Below are 27,466 nucleotides of genomic sequence, written 5' to 3'. Positions count from 1 at the left end.
AGTAATTGCTATTAGCTAATTCATATTATGGTTTCTGTCACCCGAGAGTTAGCTAAATATGACTGCTTGTGTTAGGTCACTCTATCCTCAGTTAGTGCGAGGACTAATGTAGCCTACGTTTTCCAGTTTGGGTGAGAACTGTGTTATGCTGTCGCTACCTCTGTGAATGTCTTAACATTGCATCCAAAAATAAACTTCTCACATTGACGTAACGTTGTAAAGACTATTTGTGCAAAATGTTTGTGAAAAACAGTGTGGCCAGCTAAAAACGCTGACTGTTGCGTCAATCGTAACTGGACATTCTAAATAAATGTTCTCATCACACCGGTTTGAGCATATGCTGCAGGGACCACTGTGGAATGATCACACCGGAGTGTTCTTACGTGTCAAAAGGGTTAAATTATATATTTCCACCCTATGAGGTTGAAATAACACTTAACATTTTGAAAATTATGATTGTCCTTTTTGAGTAACTCTCAGCCTGTTCAGGGTGGGATGGAACTTTTGGCGCACATATTGACATCACAATGTGATCTGATCACAATAGACCAATGACGGTTCATACGTATAAAGGGGTGAGCTCTAGACTTGCCTGGATACCCAGACTCCTTGCTCCGGGCAAACGCTACGCCACACCCACGGATGTCAGTTTCTTCTCCGCAATGAGTCTGGATCTGAGTACATCCCCGACCCTTTACCGAATGCTAACACATTCGGGGCCGTCTGATTAGTCCAGAAACCGATGGGTTGGGCTAGAGCCAGAAAACATGTGGGTAAAGCGGCAGTTTGAAAATTTGTTATGAGCTTTGATACTTTTGATATTGGTTAGAGACAATCAAATCGCTGGTGAGTTTGTTTTGTACAACACCCCCCCCCTGCCCCTCATCACCACAAACGACTTCAATGATGGCAGTCTTAGAATAAAGTATGTAGGGAACGACAGAACAGCAGAAGAATGTAGTGCGAGTCAGGCTAGCTCTAGACCATCCTTTCAGTAAATCAGGGCTGTGTAAATAAATATCTTCAAATTTGTTTCCTAATGCCCACACGAAATAATAAACACATTCACTACTGATTAAAAGTTTTAGAACACCTACTCATTCAAGGATTTTTCTTTATTTTTAATATATTTTCCACATTGTAGAATAATAGAAGACAACAAAACTATAAAAAAAATATATGGAATCATGTAGTAACCAAAAGAAGTGTTAAACAAATTAAAAATGTATATTTGAGATTCTTCAAATAGCCTCCCTTTGCCTTGATGACAGCTTTGCACACTCTTGGCATTCTCTCAACCAGCTTCATGAGGTAGTCACCTGGAATGTATTTCAATTATTAGGTATGCCTTGTTAAAAGATAAGAAGGAAAGAAATTCCACAAATTAATGTGTTTGAGGCAATCAGTTGTGTTGTGACAAAGTAGGAGGGGTATACAGAAGATAGCCCTATTTGGTAAAAGACCAAGTCCATATTATGGCAAGAACAGCTCAAATATGCAAAGAGAAAAAACAGTCCATCATTCACAGATGTAGAAAATAGTAAAAATAAAGAAAAAACATTGAATGAGTAGGTGTCCTAAAACTTTTGACCGGTAGTGTATCTTGGAGATATTTTCATTAAATAAATAGTGATTTACTAGACATACAGTGATGATATAAAAAATAAAGACTGCATAGGGGTTTTAAGTTCATCAAATGTCAGTATATATTTTTTTATTTTAACCTTTATTTAACTGTGTATATGCAATATTTTGGGTGATTAACAACGCTATTTCCTTTAGCTTATCATGTATGTAAAACTCAACTATCCAGCAAACTAATTTGACAAAAAAGTGAAAACTCACTTTGCAAGCTAGCCAGCAACCAAGCTAGCAATGCAGGTTTGTTTCCACAGAAAAATAATTTGAACAAATTGCTATGATGAATCCTTTATGACATGTGTATTGATTTAACCTTAGATTAGGCTTAAAATTAAATTATGCATCATATATCTGATTAATTATAAACCTACATTTACAAAGTCTAGATTAGGTCTAATCTAAGATTAATTTACACCATGTTGGTGCAACCCATCCTGTGCTGCACACACACGACACACACACACACACGACACAGGGGGCAACAATTAAAAGTGGATATATGTGTTTGTCATACAAGCACACCGAGACAGACAGCATTGCTGTGGGCTGAACATGGTGCACCACAGACAGTAGTGTCAGAGAGACTGGATACCACATCTGGATTCTACTGGAAACCTTTATAGGGATTCTAAGCAATTTTTCAGACTGTGCATGTGTGTGTTGCGGCCTCTGTTTTCATAGACAGAGGCAAGGCTGTGGGGGCTTTTCTGGAGCGTCTCCTGTCAGCAGAATTCACTCGGCAGATCCCAGGCACGGCTGGAGGATTTTACCCCAAAACCCTCTTCCGCTCGTCCCCTCCTAACTCCTCCCCCCCATGAAGCAGAATCCCCCCAGAGCAAGGCACACAGGGGTCCAGCACTGGCAACCACCTAGACGGCTTCACACAAGCACAAAGGAACACAGACACAGCCTTGCTTACAGCGCTGCTACTCTCACAGGGGAGACAGGTTACAGAGGAGTGGAAAACTTGATTGGGAAAGAGAGAGATGTGGAGAGATACTGAGGTGGTGTAGCCTAGTCTGTGTGGCTCCTGCATGTTTTTGTCACTTATTTTTTTCTCTGATGTGTACACAGGCACAGACAAACATACCTCCCTCACTTAACCATTGAGGTGTGAACAAGCTGAGCCTAAAAAGGACATGCAGATACCACACATGGGCAGAAAAGAGGGGGCGGGGGAGAAGGGAAGAGGGAGAGAGTGTGGCAAAGAGAAAGAGCAGGGAGTAAGAGAAAAGAGAAATCGAGAAGAACAGATTAGGGAGGTAAAGTACAAGAAAGCTGACATATTTTGTTTTGGCTTCGAAACAAGCTTTTTACACACTAAAAATTGCTTTAATTGATTTTCAGTCACTATCTTCACTGAACAGTGTGTCACTCATCAGGAAGTTAAATGGTACAATTTAAATGAACAATGAAGTCTTGTTAAAAAGGTTACGTTCTGGGAAGTTGTGAAAACAGGGTGTACCCTCCAACACACTCAGCTGAGGGCCTGTGTATCCTGGGACCTATAAAACCTCTGTGTGTCTCTGTGTGTGTGTGTGTGTGTGTATGTGTCCCACCACTGAAATGCAATGCCTTGCCTGCAAGACCAATCGATGAATATGAAAGTCATGCATCTGGCCTGATCTCTCAATGCAACACAGAGTAGCCCCAGCACCTCACACAGGAGCAACAAAGCAACGGACACCCTGTCCAGACCAGCGAGACACCCTTCAAGACCAACTCCTGAAGGACCTGAATTGAGAGAACCCACGCCAAAATGACCTACACCCAGACCAGAGCATCACAAGCCACACCCAAACCAGTTAAGACCAACCCAAGCAAACTCTGGCCACACCCTATATACAGTTGAAGTCGAAAGTTTACATAAACTAGTTTTAATGACTCCAACCTAAGTGTTTCAACCACTCCACAAATTTATTGTTAACAAACTATAGTTTTGGCAAGTCGGTTAGGAAATCTACTTTGTAAACAATTGTTGGAAAAATGACTTGTAATGCAAAGTAGATGTCCGAACCGACTTGCCAAAACTATAGTTTGATAACAAGAAATTTGAGGAATTTTCCAAGCAAACTTCTGACCCACTGGAATTGTGATAGATTATTTCACTTATAATTCAATGTATCACAATTCCAGTGGGTCAGAAGTTTACATACACTAAGTTGACTGTACCTCTAAACAGCTTGGAAAATTCCAGAAATGTGTGTCATGGCTTTGGAAGCTTCTGATAGGCTAATTGACATCACTTGAGTCAATTGGAGGTGTACCTGTGGATGTATTTCAAGGCCTACCTTCAAACTCAGTGCCTCTTCTTTTGATTTTTCCATGATGTCAAGCAAAATCAGCCAAGACCTCAGAAAATGTTTTTGTAAACCTCCACAAGTCTGTTTCATCCTTGGGAGCAATTTCCAAACGCCTGATGGTACCACATTCATCTGTACAAACAATAGCACGCAAGTATAAACACCATGGGACCACGCAGCTGTCATACCGCTCAGGAAGGAGACGCGCTCTGTCTCCTAGAGATGAACGTACTTTGGTGCAAAAAGTGCAAATCAATCCCAGAACAACAGCAAAGGACCTTGTGAAGATGCTGGAGGAAACAGATGCAAAAGTATCAAAAGTAAAACGAGTCCTATATCGACAAAGATGGTACTTTTTAGAGAAATGTCCTCTGGTCTGATGGAACAAAAAAATAACTGTTTGGCCATAATGACCATCGTTTTGTTTGGAGGAAAAAGGGGGAGTCTTGCAAGCCGTAGAACACCATCCCAACTGTGAAGCACGGGGGTGGCAGCATCATGTTGTGGGGGTTCTTTGCACTGGTGCACTTCACAAAATAGATGGCATCATGAGGTTGGAAAATTATGTGGATATATTGAAGCAACATCTCAAGACATCAGTCAGGAAGCTTGGTCGCAAATGGGTCTTCCAAATGGACAATGACCCCAAACATACTTCCAAAGCTGTGGCAAAATGGCTTAAGGACAACAAAGTCAAAGTTTTGGAGTGGCCATCACAAAGCCCTGACCTCAATCCTATAGAAAATTTGTGGGCAGAACTGAAAAAGCGTGTGCGAGCAAGGAGGCCTACAAACCTGACTCAGCTACACCAGCTCTGTCAGGAGGAATGGACCAAAATTCACCCAACTTATTGTGGAAAGCTTGTGGAAGGCTACTCGTAACATTTCACCCAAGTTAAACAATTTAAAAAAGGCAATGCTACCAAATACTAATTGAGTGCATGTAAACTTCTGACCCACTGGGAATGTGATGAAATAAATAATTCTCTACTATTATTCTGACATTTCACATTCTTAAAATAAAGTGGTGATCCTAACTGACAGGGAATTTTTACTAGGATTAAATGTCAGGAATTGTGAAAAACTGAGTTTAAATGTATTTGGCTAAGGTGTATGTAAACTTCTGACATCAACTGTAGCCCCTCCATATCAGACCTATGCCCCTTCTGGCCACCCAACGCCCCCCACCCCTGCGGCAAGGACCTCAACATGACATACAGTTGAAGTCGGAAGTGCCAGAACTGGACAAGAACCTGACAACACCCTCAACACACAGCGGGACAAACACCTACCTGGAGGAGACAGCATTCCCTCCCCCATATACCTCCCTAGACACAACCACAACAACAAAAACGTGTCACAACTCTGTCGGACGCAGGGTATGTACATAGTCAATGGTAGTCTTCGAGGGGACTGCTATGATAGGTACACCTATGGCTCATCTCTTGGCAGTAGTACTGTAGACTACTTTAAAACTGACCTCAGTCTCAGAGCGTTCACAGTCAGTCCACTCTCAGATCACAGCAAAATCACACTACTTGAACAGAGCCATGGTCAATCATGAGGCATCAATGCCAAAGAAACTGATTTATATTACAAAACGCTATAGATGGAAGGAAAGTAGTGTGGAAATCTACCAAAAAACAATTAGGCAACAACAAATTCAATCCCTTCTAGACAATTTCCTGGACAAAACGTTTCACTGTAAGAGAGTGAAGGTGTAAACTTGGCAGTAGAAAACCTAAACAGTATATTTGACCTCTCAGAATGCAGTAAGAAGCCAAGGTAAGTTGCTAGCTAGCATTAAACGTATCTTATAAAAAACTATCAATCAATCATAATCACTAGTTAACTACACATGGTTGATGATATTACAAGTTTATCTAGCGTGTCCTGCGTTGCATATAATCGATGCGGTGCGCATTAGCGAAAAAGGTACCTAACCATAAACATCAATGCATTTCTTAAAATCAATACACAAGGTTATATTTTTAAACCTGCATATTTAGTTAATATTGCCTGCTAACATGAATTTCTTTGTATCACTTCTCTTGCAACAGAGTCAGGGCAAATGCAGCAGTTTGGGCCGCCAGGCTCGTTGCGAACTGTGTGAAGACTATTTCTTCCTAACAAAGACAGCCAACTTCGCCAAACGGGGTATGGTTTAACAAAAGCGCATTTGCGTAAAAAGCACAATCGTTGCACGACTGTACCTAACCATAAACATCAATGCTTTTCTTAAAATAAATACACAGAAGTATATATTTTAAAACCTGCATATTTAGCTAAAAGAAATCCAGGTTAGCAGGCAATATTAACCAGGTGAAATTGTGTCACTTCTCTTTTTTTTAACCTTTATTTAACCAGGTAGGCTAGTTGAGAACAAGTTCTCATTTGCAACTGCGACCTGGCCAAGATAAAGCATAGCAATTCGACACATACAATAGAGTTACACATGGAATAAACAAAACATACAGTCAATAATACAGAAGAAAAATAAGTCTATATACAATGTGAGCAAATGAGGTGAGATAAGGAGGTAAAGGCAAAAAGGCCATGGTGGTGAGGTAATTGCACGCAGAGTCAGGGTATATGCAACAGTTTGGGCCGCCTGGCTCGTTGCGAACTAATTTGCCAGAATTTTACATAATTATGACTTAACATTGAAGGTTGTGCAATGTAACAGGAATATTTAGACTTATGGATGCCACCCGTTAGATAAAATACGTAACGGTTCCGTATTTCACTGAAAGAATAAATGTTTTGTTTTCGAGATTATAGTTTCCGGATTCGACCATATTAATGACCTAAGGCTCATATTTCTGTGTGTTATTATGTTATAATTAAGTCTATGATTTGATAGAGCAGTCTGACTGAGCGATGGTAGGCAACAGCAGGCTCATAAACATTCATTCAAACAGCACATTTGGGCGTTTTGCCAGCAGCTCTGCTGTTTATGACTTCAAGCCTATCAACTCCCGAGATTAGGCTGGTGTAACCGATGTAAAATGGCTAGCTAGTTAGCGGGGTTCGCGCTAATAGCGGTTAAACGTCACTCGCTCTGAGACTTGGAGTAGTTGTTCCCCTTGCTCTGCATGGGCAACGCTGCTTCGAGGGTGGCTGTTGTCGATGTGTTCCTCGTTCGAGCCCACGTAGGAGCGAGGAGAGGGACGGAAGCTATACTGTTACACTGGCAATACTAAAGTGCCTATAAGAACATCCAAAGGTTAATGAAATACAAATGGTATAGAGAGAAATAGTCCTATAATTCCTATAATAACTACAACCTAAAACTTCTTACCTGGGAATATTGAAGACTCATGTTAAAAGCAAGGAACTTAAACGTTAGCTTTTTTACATGGCACATATTGCACTTTTACTTTCTTCTCCAACACTTTGTTTTTGCATTATTTAAACCAAATTGAACATGCTTCATTATTTATTTGAGGCTAAATTGATTTTATTGATGTATTATATTAAGTTAAAATAAGTGTCCATTCAGTATTGTTGTAATTGTCATTATTACAAATAAATTCAAAAAATTAAAATTCTAATAATATATATATTTTTTATAAATAAATAAAAATCGGCATCGACTTTTTTTGGTCCTCCAATAAACGGTATCGGCGTTGAAAAATCTGAATCGGTCGACCTCTAGTCTCAACCAAGATTTCATCATACATGTCAAGCAGTGAAGTTTCATCTCTGTCTGTCCATGGCCTCTCTTCCTCAGTGTGCACTGTCACTGTGTCCATTTCCATCTTGTCCAGCTGTGTTTAACATTTCATGTAAACCCTTTTTCTTGTCTGCATCGATAGTAGCGGTCGTTGTACCTAGCGTCGAGCATGGTGGCGACACAGTAAAGAGGCTCAGAGAGACTGCCATGAATTGCTTGTTCACAGCCTCTTGTAGAGTACTTTTGAAAGTTTTAACCCTACGGTCTGTGTCGGCAGTTTTGTTGAGCAGGCGTTTCAATGCCATGACAAAGGGTATCACGTCTGCTGCAGAAGCAGTTGAGCTTATTTCGAGTCAGTTGCTCGAATAGAGCTAGGTGTTAATATTTCCATGTGCGTTTCAACAATACTGTGGAACTCTGGTAGGGAAACGTCTGAAAAATAGTGCCTACTTGGTAGTGTGTACCGGTGCTCGACCAGTCGATGAAAGCCAACATCATCCACGACAGAGAACGGTTGATTGTCAAGGGCAATGAACTCCATTATCTTGGCGTTAATGGATTTCGCCTTTGAGTTCTCGCTGAAATTCTTACTCTTTCAAATGACTGCTCAAATTGAACTTGTTGGAAGTGTGCGCTTAGTATTTTTCTGCTTTTGTTCTGTGTAGCGCTGTATTTTTCGTGCCGTCATTATGTCATCTATCTACATTATATAGGTATGCACGTCAGCTTTGACATCGGTTTTGCCCATCGGCGTTGTTGGCATTTTAACCTAATAGCGGTCAATTCTGATATGCTTACCGATATATTGTGCATCCCTACAAGACACCCCTCCAAACACTGTTCTTACCAATAATAGCCTGCCACCACAGACATACTGTACTTGTGGTGTATGACACTGCAGCCACACTGCCACTGTTGCACAAGAGACCACACACACACCTGAGGTTCTCTACATTCCCTCTCCCAAAAGTAACGTATAATATGAGGGATTGTCACGGCCAACTTCAGTTTACAAAGATATAGCCCAGGCAGAAGTAGTACAGACAATATTTTCCCCACACACTAAACCTCAGTGAGAGATTTGTTACCTAAAGGCCTTGCGTGGTTACAGGCATTGGGTACTATTAAGACCATTTCATGTAGGGAGCTATTTGACAACTGCACCATGCAAAATCCCTAATATGAGCCCATGTTCTGTTGGTAAATATGAGCACATGTAATGATTAACTACTGTGGGAGCAAGGAGTGTTACAGTAACAACATCCTCCCCATCTACACCTGCCCTGTGTGTGTGTGTCTATTGTGTAATCACCATTGGCACTGGAGCCAACAACGATAACACATCAGTCGAGTCTGCTACCAAAGACTCTTTCGTTGAGGTAGCCAACACACTAAGCTGGGTCTGGGCCAGGGACATACAGTGCATTCGGAAAGTATTCAGACACCTTCCATTTTCCCATATTTTGTTACATTACAGCCTTATTCTAAAATGTATTAAATAAAATGTTTTCCTCATCAATCTACACACAATACCCCATAATGCCAAAGTGAAAACAGGTTTTTAGAAATGTTTGGCCCACGGCTAAATCTAGTTGATGATCCCTAGTCTACATAGTAAGGATGCATGTTGCGCCTTTACAATGAATTAATGACCTTACTGAAATAATCAGGCTAGTGGGCCAGTTGGCTTCCTGACCAGTGTTCCGGGTCTCTGTTTTCAGCCCCTCCCCAAAAAGTGTGTGTCCAGGGCCTTGTTCCTGGCTCCCTCTTCTCTGAGGGACACAGTGGTTCTATTATTCTCTTGTGTTTCAGAGAACAGGATTAATGACCTGCGGCAGGGACATGAAACGGTTGTGTCCGCCTGTTTACTTCTGTCCCTAGGACCAGTCTCTGGGATTAAACACCCTGTGTGTGTGTGTGTGTGTGTGTTTGTGTGTGTACTTTCAATTACCACTGGCAGGCCAAAGCAAGGGTAATGCAAACTACAATAGCAGCCACAGAGTCATGGTCACCGTTAGGGTTGCAAAGGGTCTGAATTCTTCCATGCGAAGTTAAGCATTGAAATTTGGGGAATTTTGCTTAAATTCATCAAAAGAAGATATCTTATAACATTGAACCTTTTTTTGTGGGATACACAAGGTAATTCTAGGTCTTGTGGCATATGTTGGTTAAACTATCCCAATGCAATGAAATTGCAACCCTCTGCATACAGAGTGCATTCTTCCATGTACAGCTGATTCTCAAGATCTTGCACACTAATGAGATGCTATTGAGCCCACACTACTACACTGTCTGAGCCAAGGACTACATGCTTTCTGGTAAGTTTTGATTACAATACTGGGTGTGGTGAATATATTTTATATTTAAAAATAAAGGAGAGCCGCACACTCTAGGAGCTCAGATGCAAAAATATTTAATTTACCAACGTTTCGACAGGCAAGCTGTCTTCATCAGGGTACAATCCTGAAGACAGCTTGCCTGTCGAAGCGTTGGTAAATTAAATATTTTTGCATCTGAGCTCCTAGAGTGTGCGGCTCTCCTTTATTTTTAAGTTTTCTACTCCGCTAGCCAGCCTAAATAGGTGTGCGTTTCTTTTTCTTCTAGAATATATTTTATATGACATTATTTTTTGTTAACTAGTAAATAGTAGCCTACAGCAAAGTGTGTTTAAATCATTTCTAACTTGTTAACAATTTCTGCTAGTTAGCTTTTGCTACCATGTGGGTTAAGGCTTGCTTGAGCGTGTAAACTGAGGAGTGTTAATTCACCTGTTTCCATAAAGGGTTCATTTAAAAACATTTATCTTACAGAAGGAGGTGTTTAATCTAACTGCTTAACTATTTATCTGTACATGGAATTGTATTTTATTTTTGAAATTATTATTTCTGATCTTTACAGGAAAATGCCACGGGCACTATCTGATGTGTGGAGTAGAGGTTGACCGATTATGATTTTTCAACGCCGATACCGATTATTGGAGGACCAAAAAAAGCCGATACCGATTAAATCGGACAATTATTATTATTTTTTTGTAATAATGACAATTACAACAATACTGAATGAACACTTATTTCAACTTAATATAATACATCAATAAAATCGATTTAGCCTCAAATAAATAATGAAACATGTTCAATTTGGTTTAAATAATGCAACAACAAAGTGTTGGAGAAGAAAGTAAAAGTGCAATATGTGCCATGTAAGAAAGCTAACGTTTAAGTTCCTTGCTCAGAACATGAGAACATATGATAGCTGGTGGTTCCTTTTAACATGAGACTTCAATATTCCCGGGTAAGAAGTTTTAGGTTGTAGTTATTATAGGAATTATAAGACTATTTCTCTATACAATTTGTATTTCATTAACCTTTGACTATTGGATGTTCTTATAGGCACTTTAGTATTGCCAGTGTAACAGTATAGCTTCCGTCCCTCTCCTCGCTCCTACGTGGGCTCGAACCAGGAACACAACAGCCCCCCTCGAAGCAGCGTTAACCATGCAGAGCAAGGGGAATAACTACTCCAAGTCTCAGAGCAAGTGACGTGTGAAACGCTATTAGCGCGCACCCCGCTAACTAGCTAGCCATTTCACAACGTTTACACTAGCCTAATCTCAGGAGTTGATAGGCTTGAAGCACAGTGAAGAGCTGCTGGCAAAACGCAGGAGAGTGCTGTTTGAATGAATGCTTACGAGCCTGCTGCTGCCTACCATCGCTCAGTCAGACAGCTCTATCAAATCATAGACTTAGTTATAACATAATAACACACAGAAATACGAGCCTTAGGTCAATAATATGGTCGAATCCGGAAACTATCATCTCGAAAACAGGACGTTTATTCTTTCAGTGAAATACGGAACTGTTCCGTATTTTATCTAACGGGTGGCATCCATAAGTCTAAATATTCCTGTTACATTGCACAACCTTCAATGTTATGTCATAATTACGTAAAATTCTGGCAAATTAGGCGGCCCAAACTGTTGCATATACATCGATCGATTATATGCAACGCAGGACACGCTAGATAAACTAGTAATATCATCAACCATGTGTAGTTAACTAGTGATTATGATTGATTGATTGTTTTTTATAAGATAAGTTTAATGCTTGCTAGCAACTTACCTTGGCTTCTACTGGATTCGCGTAACAGGCAGGCTCCTCGTGGAGTGCAATGTAATCAGGTGGTTAGAGCGTTGGACTAGATAACTTTAAGGTTGCAAGATTGAATCCCCCGAGCTGACAAGGTAAAAATCTGTCGTTCTGCCCCTGAACGAGGCAGTTAACCCACCGTTCGTAGGCCGTCATTGAAAATAAGAATGTGTTCTTAACTGACTTGCCTAGTTAAATAAAGGTGTAAAAAAAAAAATATATATATATAATAATATTTTTTTTTAAATCGGCCAAATCGGTGTCCAAAAATACCGATTTCCGATTGTTATGAAAACTTGAAATCGGCCCTAATTAATCAGCCATTCCGATTAATCGGTCGACCTCTAGTGTGGAGACAATTCACTGCAGCTAATGTAGAAGGAAAGGCTGTGTACATTTGCAAATACTGTGCCAAATCATATGTGAAGAATGCAACAAAGATGCAGAATTATCTGGCCAAGTGCATAAAGTTCCCACAGTAATAGCAACCTCTGACAAAAGTCCCTCTACTTCTATTCGAGATGAAAATGATGAATCAGACACACGATAGCAACAGCTCATGGTCCTCCTGGAATCAGAAGTTTTTTTGACTCGATGGAGGAACATAGTCAGAAAAATGCTGATGAATATCTTGCTTGACTTGTGTATGTAACTGGTTCACCTCTGATGCTCACAGGAAATGTGTATTGGGAGAGATTTCTGAATGTTCATCGCCCAGCATACACCCCTCCAACCAGACATGCTTTATCTACTTATTTGCTGGATCCAGAGTTCAACAGAGTTCAGGTGAAGGTCAAGAAAATCATAGAGAAAGCAGACTATATTGCAATTATCTCTGATGGGTGGTCAAATGTTTGTGGGCAAGGAATAATTAACTACATCATCTCCACCCCTCAAACAGTATTCTACAAGAGCACAGACACACCGGTCTCTACATTGCAGATGAGCTGAAGGCAGTCATCAATGACCTTGGACCACAGAAGGTATTTGCACTGGTGACAGACAGTGCTGTGAACATGAAGGCTGCTTGGTCTAAAGTGGAGGAGTCCTACCCTCACATCAATTGGCTGTGCTGCTCATGCATTGAGTCTGCTCCTCAAGTACTATAATGGCACTGAAAACAATGGATACACTCTACAAGAGAGCCAAGGAAATGGTTAGGTATGTGAAGGGTCATCAAGTTATAGCAGCAATCTACCTCACCAAGCAAAGTGAGAAGAATAAGAGCACCACATTGAAGCTGCCCAGCAACACCCATTGGGGTGGTGTTGTCATCATGTTTGACAGTCTCCTGGAGGTGAAGGAGTCTCTCCAAGAAATGGCCATATCACAGTCTGTTGATACGGACAGCCCCATCAAGGGGATCCTCCAGGATGATGTATTCTGGGAGAGAGTGGTAAGCAGCCTGAAACACCCGAAACCTATAGCAGTAGCCATTGCACAAATTGAGGGAGACAATGCCATCCTGTCTGATGTTTAGACTCTGCTTGCAGATGTAAGAGAAGAAATCCGCACTGCCCTTCCCACTTCACTGTTGCTTCAAGCAGAGGAAACTGCAGTTCTGAAATACATCAAAAGCCGTTAAGACGTCTGCCTGAAGCCCATACACGCCGCAGCGTACATGTTGGATCCCAAGTATGCTGGCAAGAGCATCCTGTCTGGAGAAAGCCAAAACAGGTATAGATTTTTTTGCAAATGTATTAAACATTAACAGAAATACCTTGTTTAAATATGTATTCAGACCCTTTGCTCGGAGACTCGAAATTTAGCTCAGGTGCATCCTGTTTCCATTGATCACCCTTAACCTTTCTGAACCACCCATCCCGGTTCCGGGATAATTGTCATCAGCAGTCAAATAATATTACTAGAAAATATTCATAATCATGAAATCACAAGTGCAATATTGCAAAACACAGTTTAGCCTTTTGTTAATCCACTTGTCGTCTCAGATTTTGAAATTATGCTTTACAGCGAAAGCAATACAACCGTTTGTGTAAGTTTATCGATCGCTCGACAAAACATTAAGTACACTTAGCATCAGGTAACTTGGTCACGAAAATCAGAAAAGCAATCAAATTAATCGTTTACCTTTGATGATCTTCGGATGTTTTCACTCACGAGACTCCCAGTTAGACAACAAATGTTCCTTTTGTTCCATAAAGATATTTTTATATCCAAATACCTCCATTCGTTTGGCGCGTTATGCTCAGAAATCCACAGGAAAAAGCGGTCACGACAACGCAGACAAAAATCCCAGATAATATCCATAATGTCCATAGAAACATGTCAAACGTTTTTTTATAATCAATACTTAGGTTGTTTTTCAAATATCTATTCGATAATATATCAACCGGGAGTGTTGGTTTTTCAATAGTACCGGGAGTAACAATGGCCGCCTTTCTCTGTTGCACACAACTCACTCTGAGAGCCCCCACCTATCCACTTACGCAATGTGATGGTTCTCGCTCATTTTTCAAAATAAAAGCCTGAAACTATGTCTAAAGGCTGTTGACACCTTAGGGAAGCCATAGAAAAAGGAATCTGGTTGATATCCCTTTAAATGGGTGATAAGGATGCATAAGAACAGAGAGGTTTCAAAAACAGAGGCACTTCCTGATTGGATTTTCCTCAGGTTTTAGCCTGCAATATCAGTTCTGTTAAACTCAGACAAAATTTTGACAGTTTTGGAAACTTTAGAGTGTTTTCTATCCTAATCCGACAATTATATGCATATTCTAGTTTCGGGGGCTGAGAAATAGGTCGTTTCAAATGGGTACGTTTTTTAGCCAAAATCGAAAATACTGCCAACTACACTTATGAAGTTTTAAGATGTTTCCACAACTTGATTGGAGTCCACTTGTCTATATAAGAGCAAAAACCAAGCCATGAGGTCAAAGGAATAGTCTGTAGAGCTCCGAGACAAGATTGTGTCGACGCACAGATCTGGGTAAGGGTACTAAAACATGTAGCATTGAAGATCCCTAAGAACACAGTGGCCTCCATCATTCTTAAAATGGAAGAAGTTTGGAACCACCAAGACTATTCCTAGAGCTGAGCAATCGGGAGGGAGGTGACCAAGAACCCGATCATCACTCTGACAGAGCTCTAGAGTTCCTCTGTGGAGATGGAAGAACCTTCCAGAAGAACAACCATGCAGCACTCCACCAATCAGGCCTTTATGGTAGAGTGGCCAGACGGAAGCCACTCCTCAGTAAAAGTCACATGACAGCCCACTTGGAGTTGCCAAAAGGCACCTAAAGGAAACAGGATTCTCTGGTCTGATGAAACCAAGATTGGAACTCTTTGGCCTGAATGCCAAGATTCACATCTGGCAGAAACCTAGCACCATTCCTTCGGTGAAGAATGGTGGTGGCAGCATCATGCTGTGGGGATGTTTTTCAGAGGCAGGATCGAGGGAAAGATAAACAGAGCAAAGTACTGAGAGATCCTTGATGAAGACCTGAGCTCTCTGGAGCAGGTTCTCAGACTAGGGGGAAAGTTCACCTTCCAGCAGGACAACGACCCTAAGCACACAGCCAAGACAATGCAGGAGTGGCTTCGGGACAAGTCTCTGAATGTCATTGAGTGGCCCAGCCAGAGCCCGGACTTGAACCCGATCGAACATCTCTTGAGAAACCTGAAAATAGCTGTGCAGCTACACTCCCCATCCATCATGTTAGAGCTTGATAGGATCTGCAGAGACAAATGGGAGAAACTCCCCAAATACAGGCATGCCAAGCTTGTAGCATCATACCCAAGATAAAGTACTGAGTAAAGGTTCTGAATATTTATGTAAATGTGATATGTTTTTTTGTATTTTATCTTCAGGATTGGTGGGTCCCCTGCAGGACGGTTGAGCTAACATAGGCTAATGCTATTAGCATGAGGTTGTAAGTAACAAGAACATTTCCCAGGACATAGACATATGTGATATTGGCAAAGCTTAAATTCTTGTTAATCTAACTGCATTGTCCAATTTACAGTAGCTATTACAGTGAAAGAATGCCATGCTATTGTTTGAGGAGAGTGCACCGTTTTGAACATGAAAATGTATTAATAAACAAATTAGGCACATTTGGGCAGTCTTGATAAAACATTTTGAACAGAAATGCAACCTTTCATTGGATCAGTCTAAAACTTTGCACATACACTGCAGCCATCTAGCAGCCAACATCTACATTGCACCTGGGCTGGAATAATACATTATGGCCTTTCTCTTGCATTTCAAAGATGATGGTACAAACTTTTTTTTTTTAACAGTTTTTTTTTTTGTATTATCATTTACCAGATCTAATGTGTTATATTCTCCTACATTCCTTCACATTTCCCCAAACTTCAAAGTGTTCTTTCAAGTGGTACCAAGAAAATGCATATCCTTGCTTCAGGGCCTGAGCTACAGGCATATAGATGTGGGTATGTCTACAATTTCTAAATACCTGTTTTTGCTTTGTCATTATGGGGTAATGTGTGTAGATTATTTAATAAATGTTAGAACACGGCTATAACGTAACAAAATGTGGAAAAAGTCAAAGGGTCTGAATACTTTCCGAATGCACTGTACACGCACACACACTCCAGACTCTGACGTTTCTCCTCCTAATATTTCTAAATTCCATTATTTTACTTTTTTTGATCTCTGTGTATTGTTAGATATTACTGCACTGTTGCAGCTAGGAAGACAAGCATTTCGCTACACCCACAATAACATCTGCTAAATATAATATGTGTATGAGACCAATAACATTATTTGATTTTAGTTACTAGAGGAACAAGATTTGTTTTAAAGTACCATGTTTATGTTTCAATGCAGTACACATTGTAAGTAAAATAATATATTTCAACACATTATTGAAGTGACATCCTCTACTTAGCCGTTAGGAGAGGAGGCAGAAATCAATTATAAATCGAATCGAACAACAAAACGAAGCGACCAACCAATTGCAGAGGGCGATCAGAGAGCATCTTGGACACATTCTGTCAGAAAATGTCTTGGTGGTGCTAGTTAGTATTACACTTAAGCTGTAATTACACTTGTACAGGGAAAATTATAAAAGACGCAGGCAACAGAGATGACATAAAAGGGCAGGTTTTTGAAACCACTGGACCGGTCACTGACCTGATTGAAACGAGTAGATTTATTTGCTAATGAAACGGTGATGGGTTGTGAATGAGATTATTAGGAATGTGCACAGTGAAACTTCTAAGAATGAAGGACAGTATAAAAAAATGAGGTGTATGCAGATTTTAAAGTTATCCACACTAATGAGTAATTAATATAAGGGGTAATAGAACATATGAAGGAAATAAAGAATAGATGCAAAGCAAATGCTTCAGGATTCCATGCAAAACATATTTTTATATCATGGGCATGTCATGTAGGCCTACAGTATAGTCTAACTATACTATCAAGGGCATTTTAGGGCTAAGCACTGTAGTGGGTCGCCTGTCAGAAAACACACATTACAGTAATGTTGATCGTACTTGATCTCCTCCTTAATATGGTGGTATGACATTTTCTGTGCATTGGTCATAGGACATGGTCAATAAAGTTTTTTGTTATTGTCCACGTTTGACCCGATGCGGTCTTGGTTCTTTTTTACGCACGTTAAAAGGTACTGCCATCAAGGGCATTTTAGGGCAAACATTACTGTAATGTGTGTTTTCTGACAGGCGACCCACTACAGTGCTTTGCCCTAAAATGCCCTTGATGGCAGTACCTTTTAACGTGCGTAAAAAAGAACCAAGACCGCATCGCGTCAAACGTGGACAATAACAAAAAACTTTATTGACCATGTCCTATGACCAATGCACAGAAAATGTCATACCACCATATTAAGGAGGAGATCAAGTACGATCAACATTACTGTAATGTGTGTTTTCTGACAGGCGACCCACTACAGTGCACTGACTCAAGCTTTCCCAACAAAGCAGCCCATCACTAGGCTATGCGTAATTTCATTCTGGGCAGTGGGCGCTCTCCAGAATTCATAATCAACAGATGACTGGCATATAGGTAAGCCAAAACTGGATGAATGCATGCTTTGCTTTCACATTTCAAGATGATATTTCTAGAAATCACATCTTGGCAGATGTAGGCCAATGAAGTTCTATTCTAAGCTATTATTTCACTGTATAACATGATCAACTGCAATCAATCAAGAATCTCTTGAGCAAGTTATCACATTAATTCATATAAATGGTCAGACTTTACATTGGTGGATGAAGGCAGGTAGACCTAACGATTTTTGCCACCCTTCTTTTTCCCCATTGCACAAGAATGTAACCAAGAAAAATATAAAAAATAAAACTTTTGCCTGGCTGGAGTTTATGCACACAAATATTTTGCGCACGGTTATTTTACGCACACAATTGATACTAGAAATGCACGATATTAGGCTATATTACAACAACAAAAATATTTTAAACAGACGTATGTCAAATATATAGCATATTCTAATTTTAGCCTATGTCAAAATACACATTCAAAATTCTTATCAATAATAGCATAGCATATTCAGAATTTGATCAAAGACAGTACAGTATGAAGATGGGGATCTCTACTTTAGAAGCAGTTTCTGCCTATCACATTTGATGATGTCATGGCGATGTTAGCTTGCGAAACTCATGCGCAGAAACACGTAAATGGCTCAAACGGTCGTCTCGCGACAAACTGCGCATGTGCAGTCCGTAAGATAAAGGCCCTCCTTCGATATGAAGTTGTTTCTGAATGAAATGAAAACGTGTCAGTTTGTCACCTTCCAGAGGCTGGAGTGTTCAACTACTTAAGACATTGGCTCGAATCAAGGTTGTGCCTTTAGATTTCAGAAAATTAACTAAGTAACAATTACTCTCACTGACTTCTCAAACCCCAAACCTGGACTGCTTGGTATGTTTTACAAGGGTTCCCGAAAGTCTTGCGATGTTGTGCCTCTGGGTTTAGAAACTCTGTGATTTGGCAGTCAGGAAATGCAATTCAATTCACGGCATATACTACAGTTCCAATACCGTTACAGTAGCAATATTATACTGTATACTTCATACTGAGATTGGGCAACTTGAATGTTGAGCACCTCAACTATTGTAAAAAATAAACAGAGTGAGTGCCAAAGTCCTCCACTTCACAGCATTAGCCTACAACTGCCATATGTCTTAATAGTTCCTAGAGCTTGGACATAATGCCATCATATTATTCACTAACCCAGTTATTCGAACGACTAAAATACATAGCGTGAAGTTACACCGTTTAGCACTACTTACCAGCTTGCTACGGTGTGGGTGCTGCAGCCATTTAACCCGTAGCGAAAGGGCTAGAAGTCCGCATTTCCTCGGCTGTGTCACGGTAGGTGTAGCGCAGATCTTGCAGCGATGCTTGAAGGCAAGCTGAAACAAATTATGGGGGGGGGGGGAACTTTCCCTACGCCTTGTCGAACGAGCTACGAAGCCATATTCAGAAGATTAGAACAACAAAAACATCTCGCACTACACAAACATCCGCGCCGCCGCACCAGACGTCAAGAGGAACCCGCCCCCTTTCGTCGTCTCTCATTGGCCTGGCTTAACAGGACATTTTACATAGATGGGACTTGTGAAGAAAAAGTCCCAACTTTAAATATTTTTCATAATGGGGCTTGCAAAGCAAGAGTCCCCACTTTAAATATTCAACATACTTCTTATTATTACTACTATCTGGAAAACGAATACTCTTACACCGTTTAAAGATGCACTATGCAGAAATTGCTCCACCATTTCTTGGTTGCTAAAATTCTAATAGTTCACCTAATTCAGTTTGTTACAAAAAAGCATGTATATTGTAGAAAATCATTGTACCATCTAAACCGCTGTGAAATATATGTTCCATAATAAAAAATATTGCATTCATCTGTTTGGAGCTGGTGTACAAAACCAAAAGTAAAAGATGCAGAAAGGAAACTTAATCAAGGAATCATAGAAATAGCGCACATAGAACATATCTATCACTTCTTAGACTTGCTTTCAATGAGAATGACATATCCATAATTCACATTTCTATGTGAATTGGATCTCCCAAAAAAGTTACATATTGCAGCTTTATGCTAGACACCTCATTCAAACTTTAAAATGTGCAGAGTGGTCAGGACCAGTGTGTGCATACAACTTTTTGATACTGTATCTTTTATACTTTTAAAACTAGTACGTTGTTTGTCCATCTTCATTCACTTTCACGGGATTTCTTCAACATTCTAAAGTTCCCATTGTGACATCAACTCCCAGACTTCCAACATTCCATTCACAGTGAACAATGCAACTTTTGACAAAGATATGCTACTCTGACCACTTTCCCATCAATTTTAACAAAAAGTTAAAGCATATGAAATCTTCCTCTACTTCCAAACAATTTACATTTCTACAACTTTAGACAAAACCTTAGAGGGTATGACATATCGGTCTACTTCTCTGCTTTTCAAATCGGGAATCAGAACAAAGTTATCTGATACCAATAAAAGAGACAGCTAAGTTACCACATCAACAACTTTGTCTCAACTTTTACAAACTGACATTCACCACTTTAGACAAAAACATAGAGGGTATAACATATTGGTATACTTCTCAGCTATTTAAGGGTGTTTTCACATATAGTTATCTTCAAAAGAACCGATCTCAGTCCTTTTTTTTTTTTTTTAAGCAAAATAACTCAGTTCACTTTGTATTCACACTGCCCTTTCCATTGAGTGAGGACTCAACTCTTTTGCCAGTTCACGTCAACTTTTTTTTGGACCAAGTCGTCTTTAAATTCACATTGCTATGTTTAGAAAGGAACCAATATCTTTTTCCTAGATGCAATCTGGGTTTTTACAAAGTGCAGGACAAGCCATTCAATCAGAATGCGTTATTGGAAAGATAGATATAACAACTTACATTTTGGAAGCTAATAGACTGTATTTAGTTAAACTATGACATTTACAGTACTTTGGAAAGTATTCAGACCCCTTGACTTTTTTCACATTTTGTTACCTTAGAGTCTTATTCTAAAATGGATGAAATAAAAAAAATCCTCATCAATCTACACACAATACCCCATAATGACAAAACAGGTTTTTAGAAAGTTTTGCAAATGTATAAAAAAAATTAAAACATAAATTGATTATTTACATAAGTATTCAGACCCTTTGCTATGAGACTCGAAATTGAGCTCAGGTGCATCCTGTTTACATTGATCATCCTTGAGAAGTTTCTACAACTTGATTGGAGTCCACCTGTGGTAAATTCAATTGATTGGACATTATTTGGAAAGGCACACACCTGTCTACAGTATATTAGGTCCCACAGTTGACAGTGCAAGTCAGAGCAAAAACCAAGCCATGAAGTCAAAGGAATTGTCCGTAGAGCTCCGAGACAGGATTGTGTTGAGGCAAAGATCTAGGGAAGGGTACCAAAAAATGTCTGCAGCATTGAAGAACCCAGTGGCCTCCATCATTCTTAAATGGAAGTTTGGAACCACCAAGACTCTTCCTATAGCTGGCCGCCCAGCAAAACAGAGCAATCGGAGGAGAATGGCCTTGGTCAGGGAGGTGACCAAGACCCCGATAGTCACTTTGACAGAGCTCCAGAGTTCTGTGGAGATGGGGGAACTTTCCAGAAGAACAACCATTGCTGCAGCACTCCACCAATCAGGCCTTTATGGTAGAGTGGCCAGATGGAAGCCACTCCTCAGTAAAAAGCACATGAGAAGCTGCTTGGAGTTTGCCAAAAGGCATCGAAAGGACTCTCAGACCATGATAAATAAGATTCTCTGGTCTGATGAAACCAAGATTGAACTCATTGTCCTGAACGCCAAGCGTCACATCTGGAGGAAGCCTGGCACCATCCCTACTGTGAAGCATCAAGCTAAGGGGATGTTTTTCAACGGCAGGGACTGGGAGACTAGTCAGGGTCGAGGGAAAGATGAACGGAGCAAAGTACAGAGAGATTCTTGATGAAAATCTGCTCCAGAGTGGTCAGGACCTCAAACTGGGGCAAAGATTCACCTTCCAACAGGACAACAACACTAAGCGCACAGCCAAGACAATGCAGAAGTGGCTTCGAGACAAGTCTCTGAATGTCCTTGAGTTGCCCAGCCAGAGTCTGGACGTAAACCCTATCGAACATCTCTGGATAGACCTGAAAATAGCTGTGCAGTGACGCTCTCCATCCAACCTGACAGAGCTTGAGAGGATCTGCGGAGAAGAATGGGAGAAACTCCCCAAATACAGGTGTGCCAAGCTTGTAGCGTCATACCCAAGAAGATTCGAGGCTGTAATCGCTGCCAAAGGTGCTTCAACAAAGTATTGAGTAAAGGGTCTGAATACTTATGTATGTGATATTTCAGTTTTTTTAAATTAAATTTGCAAAAATGTCAAAACTTGTCTTTGCTTTGTCATTTTGCAGTATTTTGTTTAGATTGAGGGGGGGAAACAATTGAATACATTTTAGAATAAGGCTGTAATGTAACAATGTGGAAAAAGTAAAGTCATATGAATACTTTTGCACAGTGCACGAATGCACTGTAATAATTGTAATCAGAAGATACTATTAACATTGGTAACAGAATTATAGCAGTATAATTACTGCATAATAAATAATACTGTAATTGAAAATGGTCCACCCAAGGTAATGTAGGCTACTGCCCCTTTAAGAGAGAGAATAGATCTTGTACCCTATGTTGAGATTCTCACCAAATATGTTGTCTTCTCACACTATTCAAACCACACAATCAATAAACAGCTTATAAAGCTCTGTTTACCTATGATGCACATATTGCAAACAAATAATCTTAACTAAAAACTTGACACATTTTAGAATATGTGCGTCCTTGACAATCGCTAATCAATATGCAAAAACCGCACACATTTTTTTCAGCAAACCTGCACATCTCTCTTTTGTGGCACCAATGTGAGAGTTTATGGCAGGGGAAATGGTGTTGCAGTAGACTAGTGTGTGGTGCGCGAATTATGACAAGCGAACCTGGGGAGCTTTGCATTGACATTGTACTCAAAAAGAGAACCTGACCCTGGTATAGGAACTCAGACCACTTCTCGAGATGGTCTCAGTTCGGTTTGCTTCGGGGGCCCTTTTGAGGATAGTTCCTTTGGAGTGTTCACACTGCACAAAAAAATAAGCGTTGCTGTTTTTCTATTTAAAAAGTGTGATTTTCAGAGCGAAAAAAACAAAAAACAAAAGGAAACCTGGAAAAACTAAACAGAGAAAAAGGAATCAGGCAAAACATTAAATGGATTTTATATGGCCCTGTGTATGCTATGCTCAGTTAACTTGTGTCCCTGGGGGCAGAGGTGCAGAGGGTCCCTCGTCCCACTGATCCCCCTCCAGCCCAGTGAGGACTTCAAGAAAATCCTGCTGTTGTCAAAATACGTTGTGAAAAAATTTATTTGTTTATTTAAAACTTCAACAATGTCTCATTGTCTACAGTGCTCTATTATTAAATGTATTCCTCTACGACAACATTTTTTTAAAGTGCTAAACAAGCCCCACAACTTTACTCCATGTAAAGTTACCATCTACAGATGTCGGATCTTAACTTCATCACTCTTTTGTCACTGAGAATTTTTATGATGCATCAGGAAATTCAAATGAGCCTTGTGAGTAGCTGAAAATGAGCAGCACTCGTTCTCTCCATGCGGGGGCATTCAAGTTATTGGGAACAGGGCTATCAAAATAATGTTCTCTCTCGCTCACTCAAAGGCTAGGCCTAGGTCATATTACTGCAACATTCAAATGTACAAAAATGTATCTGAAATGCAGCCATACACATCAACAATCGTTGTTTTATATAGCTTAACCCATTACAGTAAAAGCCCTGTCTATGTTCTACTAAGCTATATGGAATTGTTTTAAGGTCATTCCAAGGATAATTTTTCCTTGACAGCTTTGCACACTCTTGACATACTCTTGGCATTCTCTCAACCAGCTTCACCTGGAGTGCTTTTCCAACAGTTTTGAAGGAGTTCCCACATATGCTGAGCACTTGTTGGCTGCTTATCCTTTACTCTGTGGTCCAACTCATCCCAAACCATCTCAATTGGGTTGAGTGATTAATTTTTTTACCTTTATTTAACTAGACAAGTCAGTTAAGAACAAATTCTTATTTTCAATGACGGCCTAGGAACAGTGGGTTAACTGCCTTGTTCAGGGGCAGTTTTTACCCTTGTCAGCTCGGGGATTCAATCTTGCAACCTTTCGGTTACTAGTCCAACGCTCTAACCACTAGGCTACCTGCTGCCCCTTGACTGTGGAGGCCAGGTCATCTGAAGCAGCACTCCATCGCTCTCCTTCATGGTAAAATAGCCCTTACACAGCCTGGAGGTGTGTAGGATCATTGTCCTGTTGAAAAACAAATGATAGTGGAACTAAGCGCAAACCAGATGGGATGGAGTATCGCTGCAGAATGCTGTGGTAGCCATGCTGGTTAAGTGTGCCTTGAATTCTAAATAAATCACAGACAGCACACCATCACACCTCCTCCCATATGCTCCACTCATCAGACCAAAGGACAGATTTCCACCGGTCTAATGTCCATTGATTTTCTTGGCCCAAGCAAGTCTCTTCTTATTGGTGTCCTTTAGTAGTGGTTTCTTTGCAGCAATTCGACCATGAAGGCCTGCTTCACGCTATCTCCTCTGAACAGTTGATGTTGAGATGTGTCTGTTACTTGAACTCTGAATTATTTATTTGGGCTGCAATTTCTGAGGCTGGTAAATCTAATGAACTTACCCTCTGCAGCAGAGGTAACTCTGGGTCTTCCTTTCCTATGGCGGTCCTCATGAGAGCCAGTTTCATCATAGAGCTTGATGGTTTTTGCGACTGCACTTGAAGAAACTCTTGAAAGTTCTTGAAATGTTCCGCATTGACTGACCTTCATCTCTTAAAGTAATGATGGACTGTCTTTTCTCTTTGCTTATTTGAGCTGTTCTTGCCATAATATGGACATGGTATTTTACAAAATAGGGCTATCTTCTGTATAACACCCCTACCTTGTCACAACACAACTGATTGGCTCAAATGCATGAAGAAGAAAATAAATTCCAGGCACACCTGTTAAATGCATTCCAGGTCACAACCTCAAGAAGCTGGTTCAGAGAATGCCAAGAGTGTGCAAAGCTGTCATCAAGGCAAAGGGTGGCTATTTGAAGAATCTCACAAATAAAATATATTTAGATTTGTTAAACACTTTTTTGGTTTCTACATGATTCCATGTGTGTTATTTCATAGTTTTGATGTCTTCACTATTACTCTACAATGTAGAAAAAAATTGAAAATAAAGAAAAACCCTTGAATGAGTAGGTGTGTCCAAGCTTTTGACTGGTACTGTACATGTTAGTGAGATTCACCTTTCCACAGACAGACGCTACAGACAGAAGTTGGCAGATCGGTGGTACCGACATCAGACGAGTCCCACGATACAGACGAGTCCCACAAAACAACCAATATGTTCATGTTAGTGAGAGTCTCATCTTTCCACGGAGGGCTCATAATAGTTTGTAGGCCAAACTGTTCGGACACTACAGAAGACATTTGGAGAAAAACGATTTTCAGGATGTCTCATCATAGCCGCGGGAAATAGGGTAGTGCACTGGGACTTTAATAGTCCTGTATTAGCTGACTGATATAGCCGTCTGCTGCACAGGCAAAACTTTAGCTATGAATTAAATTGAGTAACTGATGTTTATGTTATGTTTATTACCTCGTTATGACGATCACAACGTATGTACAGTATCTCGCCATCTGCAGCACAGGCAAAACTTTAGCTATGAATTTTCAAGTCAAATGTTGAGTAACTGATGTTTATCAGTTGCCAACCTAGTTAGGTGACATGTAGGACACGATAGATAGCTAGCAGGCGATATCATCCTGCTTATCGGCTGTTTAGTATGGAAGTCCAGAGAGGACATATGAATACAAAAATTACTCCCCTCGTTATGTCGATCACAACGTATGTACAGTATCTCATGATCACGATTTTTTTTTTTTTTTTTGTCAATCACAATAATTTTCTCATGATCATGACATAACAAAGGTGGTTTTGTCAAGATTACAAGATAAAGTCTGTAAATTGGAGTGGATGTATTGATGATAGATTGACAGTGTGCCTGAGGATGGTAGATCAGTGCATACGTCTTTATTGATTGCTACACTAAGGGACGATACAATCCATGCTAGCATTATGCTTTCATTTGTGTTTGGAGCTTATTATCAATTAAGTTAGAATGTTAGCAAGCTAAATGTCCCTTACCTTGAGCTAAGAGCTCATGGGTCAATTAAGCTTTATTGGGACATTTAGGTCCTGAACAATGCCTGACAGGCAACACTGTCTCCCAGGCTGTGTGCCACCCGCAAGACCACAGCCAATCGCATGCAAGCAACAATACAGCTAACTTGGCTAGTTTTGTGAGCGAGCTAATCTGCATGTAGTTTACATTAGGATGAAGTAGCCTTCCAATCTAAGATTGCATCATATCACCTTTCAATATTAGTTATCTTGAACATCAGTGTCATTTAATAATATGCACGGGTGTGATAGTTATATAAATTAATCACAATGCATGCCTACTCATTAGAAAAAAACATCAGCAGCTCTAATGCAATATTAGTTTCACATTTAAACACCACTATTCTGGCTTTTAAATCATTCTTAACAGTCAGTAAAATAGTTTATTTAGCTTTTTTTTTTTTTTTAGCTATTTAAAAAAGTATGATATGCATGCAAGTTTACCTGTCTGGTCCATAACGATGGAGCAGCAGACCAGGCAATATGCCAGAGGAGGACTCTATACCGTAGGATAATTATTCTGGTCGGTGTCAACTTCACTCATTAACAGGTACTCAAGAGATTGATTGTACTTGTTTATTTGTTATTCATGTCAGATATTTCCATTTTGGGATAGTTGTTCACTGAATTGCTAGCACTAGTTGCTCACGCTGCTATAGTGGCTATGTGTGACTCATTCATTTAAAAGGCTGCATGGTCAATCTAACATCTGGAGTGGCCAAACAGCATTTACTGGGATGCCGCCTCCACAGAAGTCAGAGCATTCTTACTTCTTGCTCTTCAGGGAGCAGTCATAGGCATCCAATAAAATGGTCTGCACCGCACCACTCGTCGTGATTCAGGGCTAATCTGTATAGCCATCCAGCTAATTACAAGCAATTGGCTAAATGAAAAGACAAGACCTTACTTCGTCTGAGATGTCGGAGTCCGTTTCCTGGTGCTTGACATAGGAGCTCAGCCAAGACAGCATGAAGTAAAAAATACTGCACCATTCTCCCACCTAAATCTCCATCCCAAATTCCCCCTTTCCCCCCCCCCCCCCCCCCCCGCACGCTAAGGTACAAATTAAAGAATAATGCTTGTATGGATGTCAATACATGTTCATGTCATCGTCATCAATCAACTGCATCACAATTAAAAACTACTTTGACTACCACCACCAGTTTATACGAATTCTAAATGTTATGCAGCCAAATAAATCCAAATCGGATTTTAGTAACCACATTGTGGGCCTGTTACAATAGATCAATCATTAAGGATTTGACACATTTGACAGATTTGTTGAATGTGCGCCAATCCATCGTCCGATCTCCCACAGTGTGATTTCTACAGCAGGATTAATACATGCTCTTCCGGCTCCGACCAGCTACTGCCTATCATGTGCGCATAGGGAAGAACATGCA

At 40.2% G+C, this 27,466-nt stretch overlaps 1 protein-coding gene across 4 annotated transcripts in view; it reads right to left on the bottom strand.

The window, feature by feature from the left end:
- The window catches only part of LOC139574016 (transcription factor HIVEP3-like), a 93,235-nt gene extending 73,950 nt beyond the window's left edge, over window positions 1-19,285 (bottom strand). For 2 of the 4 annotated variants that reach the window (XM_071398112.1, XM_071398116.1), the window contains exon 1: window positions 19,022-19,284. The gene's annotated coding sequence lies outside the window, so the exon portion shown is untranslated. Of the gene's footprint in view, window positions 1-19,021 lie in introns of all 4 variants that reach the window. The other 2 variants (XM_071398114.1, XM_071398115.1) reach the window with 2 other exon arrangements.
- Window positions 19,286-27,466: the final 8,181 nt, after the last annotated feature.

The sequence above is a fragment of the Salvelinus alpinus genome, chromosome 4, assembly GCF_045679555.1.
Source record: "Salvelinus alpinus chromosome 4, SLU_Salpinus.1, whole genome shotgun sequence".
Classification (NCBI taxonomy): domain Eukaryota; kingdom Metazoa; phylum Chordata; class Actinopteri; order Salmoniformes; family Salmonidae; genus Salvelinus; species Salvelinus alpinus.
This window is presented reverse-complemented; position numbering and strand designations above follow the sequence as displayed.